General features: G+C 37.9%; 1 non-coding gene across 1 annotated transcript; it reads right to left on the bottom strand.

The window, feature by feature from the left end:
- Positions 1 to 161: 161 nt before the first annotated feature.
- TRNAK-CUU (transfer RNA lysine (anticodon CUU)) lies at positions 162 to 234 on the bottom strand. The gene has a single exon. It is a non-coding gene; the product is annotated as a tRNA-Lys (tRNA).
- Between the last annotated feature and the right edge of the window lie 12,548 nt (positions 235 to 12,782).

Raw genomic sequence — 12,782 nt, 5'->3', positions numbered from 1 at the left:
TAAAATGAAAAGGGGTTGTCAACTGAAAAACAGCCATGTGTTAAAAACGAGTCTACGCAGATTGGCTGGCTGTCGCTTGCCATCTGGCTCTGGTTTTAAGTAAATCCATCCACACATCCTTCTAAAGGAGTAAAACCAAATAAACAAATAATAATAAAAAACGCCCACCGTGGGGCTCGAACCCACGACCACAAGGTTAAGAGCCTTGCGCTCTACCGGCTGAGCTAGACGGGCTTATGACAGTCGCTTGAATAAAAATTTCTAGATGTATTATGTATGAATCAACTTGCACCAATGAAATCAATTTCTTCGTAACTTCGCAAGGAATTAACGTAAAAAATCTGCACGCACGTGTGAAAATGAAGAGTAAAGTTGTGTTTGGAAATGATGTAAATGGAGTGTAAATCCCGGTTTAGGATAAATTTGCACGTTCAGTTTTGATTGTGTTTAACAACAATGTATTCATGCATTGACAAATGACAAAAAACATGTTTTTTAATGCATATTTACATCAATAAAAAAGAAGTGAATTTGCATTCAAGTGGGCTTTGGATAAAAAAAGGCATATATTTTATTGGAATTCGTGCTTGTATCCATTACAACTAAAAGTCCGTTTGGTAAGAAGGTAAATTTGACGGTGCAAAACTAACCCAACTTTGTAATTTATATAAACCGTTTTACACTCTGCATATTTACATTCACACTTATTTGCATCATTTCCAAACACAACCTAGAGGAAATACTCAATTTAGCGAGTTAAAATCTAATCAATATAGTGAGCTCAATTTATTTTTGTAGAAATTTGATATCAATAAACAAGACCAGAACAAAAGAGGAAGACAAACTAGGAACAAAAACAAAACAACAAGAAAGAGAAAGAAAAGAAAAAACAACAGAAAACAAGAAACAAAGGACGCTAAGGAGGGATTAAATCCTTTTGGATCAGGCCAGAGAGACAAAACGGTATGATATAGATCTTGCAAAATGAAGACAGTCTTGAATAACAATAGAGATTTCAGAAACACAATCAACACCAGCAAAAGTCAAACATTCCACAACAAGTTTACATTCACTTTCTATGATGATTTGGGATAATCCTAGCTCAAAGGCTAGGAGTAAACCATTTAACACTGCAAGATCTTTAGTAAAAACAGCAAAATCTGCCTTTAAACAAACTGAGTTGACAAATAAACAGGTATCAAAACTATCCCTTACAACAGCTCCAGTCACAAACAGAGTAGATTCAGCTACAGAAGCTCTGTCTACATTAATCTTTATCCAACCTGGTGAGGGGAGTACAGCGAGACTCAGCAACTTCACCACCTTCAAAACAGGGCAGTGTTGGTGGTGATGAAGCTACTTGACCTTGAAACTCCTTGGCTAGCATCACAACCCTTTTAATCACCAAGCAATAATCAATATTAGACTCATCATTAAAAATATAATCATTTCTATGTAGCCATATACACCAAATCAGAGAAGTTGTTAGAGATAGCAACTCCTCTTTTTTATCCTTTTACCCACTACAAACTCTGACTCATCTAGTAAGCCAATCCTTAAAACTTGCATTTGCATCTACATTGTAAAAAACAAGACCCAAGGGAGACATAATCCATCACCTGCTTGCACAGTCACACCTACAGATAGCACGCAATACAATTTCTTCCTCTTTTAGACAAATAGAGCATAAAGGGGAACCTACAACTTTCCTTTTGAACGAGTTTGAATTTACTGCAATGGCTTTAATGCAACATTTATAGAGGAAAGTTTTGAGTTTCGGAGGAACTGCCAATGACTAGTAGATTTCTAGAGACATCTATCATTCTCTTTAGTTGGGCAAGAGTTAAAATCTGCATTCTTCATGACAAAATAGGCTTATTTTACATTAAAGTGACCCTTTTGTTTAGACTCCAAATCAGTCTATCTCCTTGCTCAACCAAAGGAATCCGAATGCTAAGAATTTGGCTAGCTATTTCGGGAATGAAGAGTGAGTTTATCAGCTCGATATTCCAGGTTCTGGATCCTTGGTCCATTAGGTCTGCCACTAAGGATACTCCAAGAATTATAGGTCTGGGCCCATAGATTCTAAAGCGAGGCAAACCAGGGACCCACGGGTCCTCCCAAATGGAAATTCTCCTTCCCAATCCCACCAACCAACAAACACCTTTGGAGATGACTTCCTTTCCTTCCAGCAAACTCCTCCAACCCCATTAACCATTTGGGGCAATTTGGCATTTAGGAATGACCTATGCATCACATACTTGGCTCTCAAAACCTGAGCCCAAAGATTGTTATCATTACATGCTAACATCTAAGCTAGTTTAGCTAAGAGTGCCTTGTTAAAACAAGTTGGGTCCCTGAACCCCAAACCACAATCCAACTCATTTTTACTAATTTGATTCCAACTAAACGAATGTATGCCTTTTGAGTTGTTACTTTTACCCCACCAGAAGTTTCTTTGTGATTTCTTTATATCCTTTGATATGTTTTTGGGTAAGAGAAAGCATGACATATTATAAGCTAGTAAGGCATTCAAAACTGATTTTATATAATCACCTCGTTACCTGCTTGGTTCAGTAACTTACATTTTCTAGTTTGAGGCCTTCCTATCCACTTTGTCCACAGGATACTCGAACATCCTTGAATTAGATCTGGAAAAATGAGAGGGGAGCCCAAGATATGTTAAGGGTTTCTCAACTTTTTTTAAATGCATGCTCTTAGCTATGATTTTCTCTAATTTAGAGTGTAGATTAGAGCTAAAAGAAATTTCAGATTTGCTAAGATTCACCTGTTGGCCTAAGGCTTATTCATAGAGTTTAATGGCCTCCATAATTTTCTAGCCTTCATCTAAATCTGCCTTTAAGAAAATGAAACTATCATCTACAAAAAACAAGTGAGAGATGATCGGGCCTCCATGACTCACCTTGATTCCAGAAATCAATCTACCTTCGACTAAATCATAAAATGCTCGAAAAGACATAAGAGGAATAGAAAAGGGGACATTGGATCCCCTTGTCTTAGCCCTCTCAAATGGTAGAATTTTCTACTTGGAGCTCCATTTATCAAGATCTGATAGGACACCGATGCCACACACTCCATGACCCACTTAACCCCCCAAACCCAATTTTTTCTAAAACTTTCCTCAAGAAAAGCCACTCTATTCTATCACAGGTTTTACTTATATCCAACTTAATGGCCATATAACCTTTCCTAGCCTTTGTTTTCCTAATAAAGTGAAAAATCTCATGGGCTATCAATATGTTGTCCCCAATAAATCTCCCTTCTAGGAAATCACTCTGATTATGTGAGATCACTGAGGGAAGGATTTTTTTCATCCTATCGGCAACGATTTTTACAACAACCTTGTACACAGTATTGCAAAGACTGATTGGTTTGAAGTAACTAGGTTCCTCTGGGTGGTTTACCTTCTGAATAAGGGTTATGAAAGTTGAGTTCATATCTTTATGGATAACCCCATTTCTAAAGAAACTTTTCACTGATGCTTTAACATCCCCTCCAACTACATGCCAATATTTTTGAAAAAAACATATTAGAGAACCCATCCGGCCTAGGGGCCTTTCTTGGGTTCATTTAGAACAATGCCTCATAGATCTCCTCATCAGAAACATTCCTTTCTAGGTCTCTAGCACCCTCTTCAGCTATTACTATTTTAACATGATCTAAGGTTGCTTCCATATTTGTGGGGTCTGAAGTGCTAAATAAATTCTAAAAATGATCCTTAAAAACCATCTCAATTTTTCTATCATCCTCATCCCAATTTCCTTGATTATTTTTAATTCTCAAAATTTCATTCCTTGATCTCCTGTTCAAAGTAGATTGATGGAAAGACTTTGTATTTTGATCACCCCACTTTAGCCAATTACACCTAGATTTTTGAGCCCAATGAATCTCTTATCACTTCAACCACTTATATAGGATTTGCTCACAATGTTTAACTTTCTCAATAGAGAAACTAGCTACAATGGCATGCAAGGCTCTTTCTAGGTTTGATTTTGCTTCTTAAATCTTTATGCTAAGAAATCCATTCTTGTTCCATTTCTTCAATTCAGCTCTGAGCCTCATATTTTTTGTTCTCAAAGCATGTTGATTTTGACCTCTAGAGGTCTTATTCCAAGACTCCTCAATTACCCTTTCACAATCTTTGTGGGTAATCCACATCTCCTCAAACCTAAAGGGTCTTCGTCTTCTCCCCAAACCAGGGTTAGTATTTAGGAGAATTGGCAGATGTTCCGAGCCTCCCATGAACAGGTGGTAAATACATGCATCAGGGAACACAACTTTCCATTCATTGTTACCCATCCCTTTTTCTAGAACTTCAAAATCCATGTCATGGGACTCCCTTTTATTACACTAAGTGAACCATGGACCAACACTTTTAATATCAGATATACCTAAACTCCTAACCAAATTCACATTTCACTGCAAAACCCAATGCTTACAATCTTACCTCCTAGTTTTTCATCCTTGCGGAAAATCAAATTTAGGTCACTTATGCATAACCACGGCCCTTGACGTATTGAAGCTATTTGCGTCCATTGATCAAAGAAGAGAGGTTTATCTTTTTTTGTGGGGAGGGCCATAGCAGAAAGTATAAAACTAGCTCTCACTCGTTGTGTTAGTGATTTAAGTGTGGATGAAATTTTAATTTGCAGTAATTACCTTGAGGTTTACGCCGTTTCTCCATAGCGGAGCCAAACCTCCACATTGCCCAATTGCATCTACCCCCACTTATTCCAGTCTCTAAGAGTCTTGAGTTTCCTAACAAAGTTTATCAATTTACATTTATTTTCCATGAGAAAAAAGAATGATAGGTTGTTCTTTATTGAGGATCCTCTTCTCTGAACGAATTGTCGGGGGGGAACCTACACCCTCACAATTCCAGTTGACCACTTTCATTTTCTTCTTGGTGGTTGTTTTGGGACAACCACCTACACCCATTTATTTAGGCAAGAACAACATGCATATGAGGAGCATAGAAGAATATTTTCAGAACATTGTGGCGAACAACACTAAGGTTCATTGAGTCAAACATGCATTAAAGTCAACCCCTACAGCAACGAAAGGTCTTAGCCCTACCAAGTAGAAGGTGATGGTTAAACTTGCCTCTTTTCCTAAACACAAAGTCCGATGTTAAGTGTCTCTTTGACCATCGACACTTAGCCTCAAAGTTTGACATTTCATCTTCCTTACACACTCGCAACTGACTGGGTTTAATGGTTAAGGTTTTCTTTTTGCCATGGATTTGTGAGCATCTCTTCTTAGGATGACCAGGTTTTTTAAAACTTTTACCAAAAGTTATAAAAATAAGGGGAAAACATTTATGTTAAGTAAAACATTACTGACCTCCATAGGACCTGATATCATTTTTCTAGTTTATTGAGTCCATGTTGAAGTTCCCAAAATAGACGCACCATCGACCAGGCTCTCTAATGGAATGGGGGGTTTTTGCAACTTCAAACTTTTGCTTTTTGAAACAGGGGACTATTTCCTGCATCGATTCTATAAACCCATATTGGAATCCTGCTCCGTTCATCTCTAACATTGGTTGTTTCAATTTGGAGTTTGAAAGGACAGGGTTGACCGAGGCTTCCTTTATTACCGCTAAATCTGGGGCCAAGGTATTGGAGTGCTATTCACCCTCAAAATCTTTTTGCAGCATTAAATCCTCTTTCGTGTCGGTTGCATCCTGTTGATGTGATATTTTCTTTATCACAATACTCGATTTTTTCTTTTAAGGGTAAATTTCTAGGCCATCTTCCTAGGGGATCTGATTAACACTCCCTAGAATGGAAAGACTTGAGTCACAGGTAAATTGGTCTCGAACTTCCATCCTGGATCCTTTCCAAGACTAATCATCTCGTCGAGGACATTTACCAGAGCAAACAACATATTGAAACTCTAACCATCTATCGCATAGAACTCAATTGACTTTGTTAAATCCTTTTCAAGTCTGATTTGAAAATTGATACATAAGGACAATGATCCTATTCTGAACATAGCACCCCTCCGGTCAAGCTACTTTAGGTTCGGTGAATCACTACTCGAGTTCTCAGAATCCTAAACTAGCTTCTGCTTCCCCTTGTCATTTGGCCTCTCAGAATGTCATTTCCTTTCTTCAAAACTCTTCTTCATACCTTTATTAAGGAATTTATCTCCTTCTGCGTCGGGTTCCGCTTGAATCCAGGGGCCATAATCCGTCGGATTGATTTCTTTGTTCATTACATTTTGAGCTAGCTTGGATGCCAATTCTTCAATAGGATCAGCTCGATCCTCAAAGCCACACTTTTCTTCTCCATGTCCAATCCTCTCGCACCTGTAATAGAATAATGGGAGTCTTTCATATTGAAAGGCATGCCAGGCTCTTGTTTCGTCCTGTTTCATTCTGTAAACACCCTTCTCAAGTGGCTTATTGATATTCAGACGGATTTTCACCCATATAAATGTCCCATTCTGGGGAGTTTATATCATTGATGTCATCCTCCTCCTAAGGTACCAGTTCTCTGGCTTCTTTAACCAGCATTTCACCGAAGGCTCTGGTCATAGCTTTTGGTGGAAGATCCGAAATACGAGCACAAATATTCAGATGTTCAAAAACTAAGTTCTTGGGGGACATATCAGGCACCCAGTCCCTAAGGAGCAACTGGTAGTCCTTGACTAATAGAGTAGAGGATTAGGATAACTAGGGGAGATAGATTTCTACCATATGAGGTTGCAAAAATGGAAACTCATTGTTCGGACTTCGAACAACACTGGGGCTACCTATCATGTGAGCTCAATTAAGGTTGCAAACTTGCAATTGAATTGAGTTATAATCGAATCTAGTTTAAACTTTTGGGTAAGCTCAATTAGAGATGGCAAATCGACCTGTCCCTATGGGCCCCACCCCAATTAGGGTAGGGTTTTTTTACCACTGATCGGGGTTCGGGGGTAGGTTCAGGGAAAACTCGAAACTCTAGGGTCGGGAATGGGGCGGGGAGAGTATTTGTCCAGTCGGTGTTCGAGACAGGTATGGAGCGAGGAATTAATAAGTATACAAGTAAGAATAATAGGGGCAGGGTGGGGCAAAGTCAGGGATCCCCGTTCCCTACGGGGTGAGGATGGGGTTAGGATTTTTAGCCCTGCCGAGGTTTGAGGCAGGTATGGTGCGGGGAATTTGAATTCGGGGTCGGTACAAGGTAGGCAAAACCTAGCCCCGCCTCACCTCATTGCCATTCCTAAGTTTAATTAATGGCTCTTACAACCCTTGTACTATTCCAAAAATGCAATTTTGTCTTCGAACCGAAAAAAATTTCAATTTAGACCCCAAACTTCAACAAAAAGGCCAATCGTAAGCAAATAACGCCTGGTGTTAGTGACACCGTTCACAATATGTTAAATAATGAATAAATAATAGGAAATGCTGATGTGACACTACTAAACTAAAAAAACTAAAAATATGCATGTGGGTCCCACTAAATAACATAAAAAAATATTTAATGTAAAATCGTAAATGTTGAAAATAATATATAAGTGGATCCCATTTGAAAATTTCTCTTTTAAGAAAAAATAATAGGTGGGCTCCACTTGAAATTGTAAGTGGGTCCTTTCTCTATCTATCTATATATCTTGCCATGCCAACCTTTGTTGACCGAGGTGAAATTGAAATCTAGCATCTCAGAATCAAACCACTCAACCGGATGACAAGGATACAACTCTGAGCTATCATCCCTCTCTTTCAGATCTAAGCAATGAGAACAACAAAGCGTATGTGTTTGGAATCATGAATTCCCAACCCGAGGAAGTTCAATCTATTATCAACTTCAGGACTAGTTATGACAATCACTGGAATGAAATCATTAGCAACAAGCGAGTGGAGGATGATTGGATCTACCCAAGCAATGTCATAAAAAAACCCAAGTTGAGCAGCTTTGGTAGACGTCTAGGTGGTGAGGAGGCAACCATCTTTTTCAGAGAGACCGACAATAGTGGCTCTGGCCTTGTTGATGAGAGAAGCTAAGTGTTTATTAACCTTACCGACGATGACCATTTCAATTATTTTCATGGTGGAAGATCAATCACTCGGAGACCTTTGACAAAATTGGGTTGCTAGCTAAGTCATCCAAGCATGGGGTTAATTTCAGGGCCACCTCCATGGATGAAGACAGGATGAAGACCAATGCAAGAGAGGAGGACGAGATCGTTGATGACGGATGCCCAAAGACTTTGATCCTTCATGGATGCGCCATTGTACTTGAAGAGGAAGGTGTTGCCACAAAACTTCTGGATAAATGGGAGGGATTCCGCAAGGATATCTACATGGGTTTGAGCTATCGCTTTTGATGTTGAAGCAAGGGATGGATCTAGTGGCGATATTGCTAGTTCCGTTGCTGAAATTGATGATTTGAGAAGAGGAAAAGTGAGGACTATAGAAGTGGGTCAAAGGGAACGGGATGTTAGCGTTAGAATTGGAGTTGTTCAGATGATTGGAAAAGGAGGGAAGAGATGCATGTGTAGGGGTTTTGCAATAAACATCTTATTTTGTCTCAGTATCTCCCGCACCACCCTTTTGTTGTCGTGTCGCGATGTTCTCAAGGGAAAGTATCCCCTCTGACCCACTTACAATTTTAAGTGGGGGCCACCTATTATTTTTCTCTCTTAAAGGAAATTTCAAGTGGGGCCCACTTATTATTTATCTTAAAAGAGAAAATTTTAAGTGGGGCCCACTTATTATTTATCTTAAAAGAAAAAATTTTAAGTGGGACCCACTTGTATATTATTTTCAACATTTATGATTATATATTAAATAGTTTTTTATTTTATTCATTGGGATCCGCTTGCAAATTTGTAGTTTTTTTTTTAGTTTAACAATGATACATCAACATTTCCTATTATTTTATTCATTATTTAACGGATTGTGAACGACATCACTAACACCAGGCTTTATTTGCTTATGGTTGGCCTTTTTTTCGAAGTATGGAGTTTAAATTGGCCTTTTTTTCGGTTTGAGGGCAAAATTACCTTTTCGGAATAGTACAAGGGTTGTTAGAGCCATTAATCCATTAGTTATTTGAATTGGAGCTCAACCAATAAAAAGTTTGGTTTGGAAGCTCCCAAGTTTAGCTTAATTAACACATACATACATATGTACTTATATGTATTATAGAATATAAAAATACATTATATAACATATATAAAAATATTTGTTATATTCTATATAATATAATAACATACACCTATTACTTAAAATTATCATATATATATATATAATATATTTATTTTCGAGCTTTTAAGCTGAACTTGAACTCAAACTTGAATATTTTAGTCAAGTTGAGCCAAGACATGCCAAAGTTCATTTTGTATCGGTTCGATTGCACCCATAGGCTCAATAGCCATTACAACAATGTATTGGAAATATCCCCCTTGTCCTTCGTGGCTAGATGTTACCAATATACAATTGTAATGGTTATTGGGACCAAATCCAAACTCCATCGAGTATACCCATTATCAATATAACCAAACCAATCTAATTATTTAAGGTTTCGATGTGCATCATATATCCCATTTGTAATTAAGGCTATAAATGTTGGACAAACCTAATAGAATTGAACCAAATTGGTTGAATTGTAGGGTTTTATTTGCATTATGTGTCTCGAATAAAATTGTATTAGGATCAACAAAAATTTATTTAACTATTTATTTATTGCATTAGGATCATTATGTGTCTCAATTATAATTCTTAGGTTTTTTAACAATTGACTAACTCTACTCCTATTATTATATCACCATTACATTTCGTCCACATGCAATTACACATAATTTTTGTAATTTTTAAAACCCAATTTTGCTCTTTAACTATTTGCATGTGAATGCACGTGATTCATGTCTTAGTCTATAAAAAATTTTAAAAAGCTTTTTTTTTTTTCATGCCAATGAAATGATTTTTGTTATTTTACTTGGTTCCTTTGGGTAAAAATAAAGGTATTTTTGGTTAATTAGGGTTTAAAAGAAATAGGTGAGAAAGAAAATAGGGGAAGTTTGGATGGTCATTTTATAATTTAACGCATTATGGAGGTATTTGTCAAGTTCATATATGCTCCTCACAGAGCATGCATCAAAATGGCCTCACAACATGTCCTGGCCGCTTATTGGGAATATGGCATCTTCTGGAAACCTAGACACGTGTAGGTAAAGGGAAGGTCTTCAGGCTACAACCCCCACCATTTAAACACGTGGCCTTCTCGTTTTTTTGGAATTCTAGGCACATGGCATTTTATGAGAAGTTGTTGTTAAAGTTTACAACCCACTATCACCATTCAGACAAGTGACCTTTTCATTTTTTTATTTTATTTTTAGACAAATTGTATAGGAATTCGATGTGATGTAATAACAGAAAAATTATGTTTTCCTATTTTAATTCCATATGGAGATTGCTGGAGTGCGCAACAGAGGAGAAGAAGATTTCATAGAAGGGAGTTCTACGATCTGCGATTTTGTAGATATCAATTATGCAATCTACGATTAATTGTTCTTTGCAAGTTTGCAGGACATCCAAGAAAATCATAGTGCAACTCTCTTATTTTGTTTTCTTGATAATTTGATTATCTTGAATTAATTTATTTTTCATATCATTATTCTTTAATTAATTCTTGAATTGGACACCAAAACTTGGGCCGATTTACACCAGATTTGGTCCAAACTTGTTGGACCAAATTGTTGGTTCAATGGGGTTGGTTTTTGCTGACGCTAATTCGATTTAGGCCAGAGGGTTGATGGCCCACTTCAAGTTTTAATTCGGTCCACCTCTGTAAAAACCTAGCTTTAATATGATACAACTGAATCAACCCTAATTTAGCTATATGGACCAAACTGCTTTTTGTAATACAGCCCATATACCTAGATAATGTTATATGATAACATTATGGGCTTTTGTTGGGTTGATACTGATTTAATCTAATTAATTAAGGGTTTTACAGATATTTAATTGATTTGATCAATTTGTTTCATGCATGTGATGTATGGATATATAACGTGCTACGTACATGGGCCATAAGTACTTGGCCCATGATTATTTCGATAGTGGTTCTTTCACACACCATGGTTGAATGCACATCATTGCCATGGTGTCTATAAGATCATTGGATGATCTCCCCATTTGGTGGGCCCTACATCAGCTTCCTCCTCGAGAAGGAACTGTGCGGAACCTTAGCCGTTTAGGGCCCATTTAAATATGGCTTTAAGAAAGCCAGTGGGAGCTACTTTGGTTTGACCTAAAAATTAGGGCGTAATATTTCGTTCCCTCCACTGAAATATAAGTGCACGTGATAGGAATATTCATATGATGAACTCTCTAAAGGCCTTCCATCATTAGCATGAAAATGGGTCATTCAGTAATGAGGAGATGCACCATAAAATTGGTATATCCATTTGCTACTGGATCTATTGGATTGTTTCATAAGATGATAGGGGCATCATAGACCGATGTAGGAGGGGCCTATTATAAAATGGAATACTCTTTCACAGTACCTTGGCGTTCACGAATATGATGGGTAAGCACTTACTAGACATAAATGTTTAACCTAAAATGACAATGAACCTTGTCTAGCAGAGGCCAAAGGGAAAGCTCATAAGATGAGTGGATGTAATCATTCACAGAAGGTGGTGGGGTTATGCAGCTGAAATAGTTGGTTCCATGCACTATATGTAGTTTCCCACATTTCCAGAGATATAATTCGCAATCTCTGTCACTAAGATAGGAGGGAAATCTTAGAGATGAATAAATGAAAATGTAACATAGATTAAAAGTCATATCTATGTAAATAACATTAATCAAATCAGGTTGTGGACTAATATTTGCTTTGCCTTTTATCGGAAATGGCAAACAGACAATTCGCCAAACTGTTGGACAATAATAAGTTTAAGGGCCCAAATTACGCTAACTAGTATCGTAACCTTATGCTGGTTTTGATGTCCAAGAAATTTGACAAAGTTGCTAAGAACCCTGCTCCGGATCGTCCGGGTGATAGGGCTTCTGATAGGGATTCCCGTATGGGAGTAAAGAAATTTTTGAAATTTCGCCCAATCTTCTTGTAGGATTCAGCCATCCATATGTTGGATCTCCCATCCCTTCAGGGATGTGGCTGTGAGATCAGTGTGGGGCACGCTTTGTAAGTAATAGATCCCACTATGTATTTGTCGCAAAATGAAAGTGTAGGTAGGAATGGCAACGAGGCGGGTTTGGGGCGTGGATTATATTCCCCATCCTTGATCCCAACTCCTAAATCAGCCTCCATCCCCATCTCTGATCCCCGGCAAGGAAAGGAATCCCCCCTCCATTCCCGACCCCAACGGGGATGAATTCCTCGTCGGAGACCCGAATCCCCGATGGATCGAGAGGTTGAGACAGAGAGAGAGAACCGTTGGGAGAGTTAAGATAGGCGATGAGAGAGACTCCGACGGGCAATGGGGTCACGACGATGGCGGTCAACGATGATAGGCGAAGGTTAGAAGGACTGATGACTGAAACTCTTCTTTATGTATTCTCTATCACTCGAGAAGGCACAGAACTAGGGTTCTGAATCTTTTGCAACGACGAAAAGTCGAAGATGAAGGAAGGCGAATCGGCGAAACTATTCCAAAGACAGATGAGTTGAGAGTTCTCGACTTCTCTCTTTCGAGGGTTTTAGACTTTAGTTTAGTATTTTACACTTTTACTATTTTTCAAGTTTTAATAATTAATATTTTAAAAACGAATAGTATTATATATAAATTTATAATATATATAA

This window comes from Nelumbo nucifera, chromosome 1 (genome assembly GCF_055504915.1).
Source record: "Nelumbo nucifera cultivar China Antique chromosome 1, China Antique-T2T, whole genome shotgun sequence".
Classification (NCBI taxonomy): Eukaryota; Viridiplantae; Streptophyta; class Magnoliopsida; order Proteales; family Nelumbonaceae; genus Nelumbo; species Nelumbo nucifera.
Note: the sequence above shows the minus strand (reverse complement) of the source record. Positions and strands in the feature narration are given on the sequence as shown.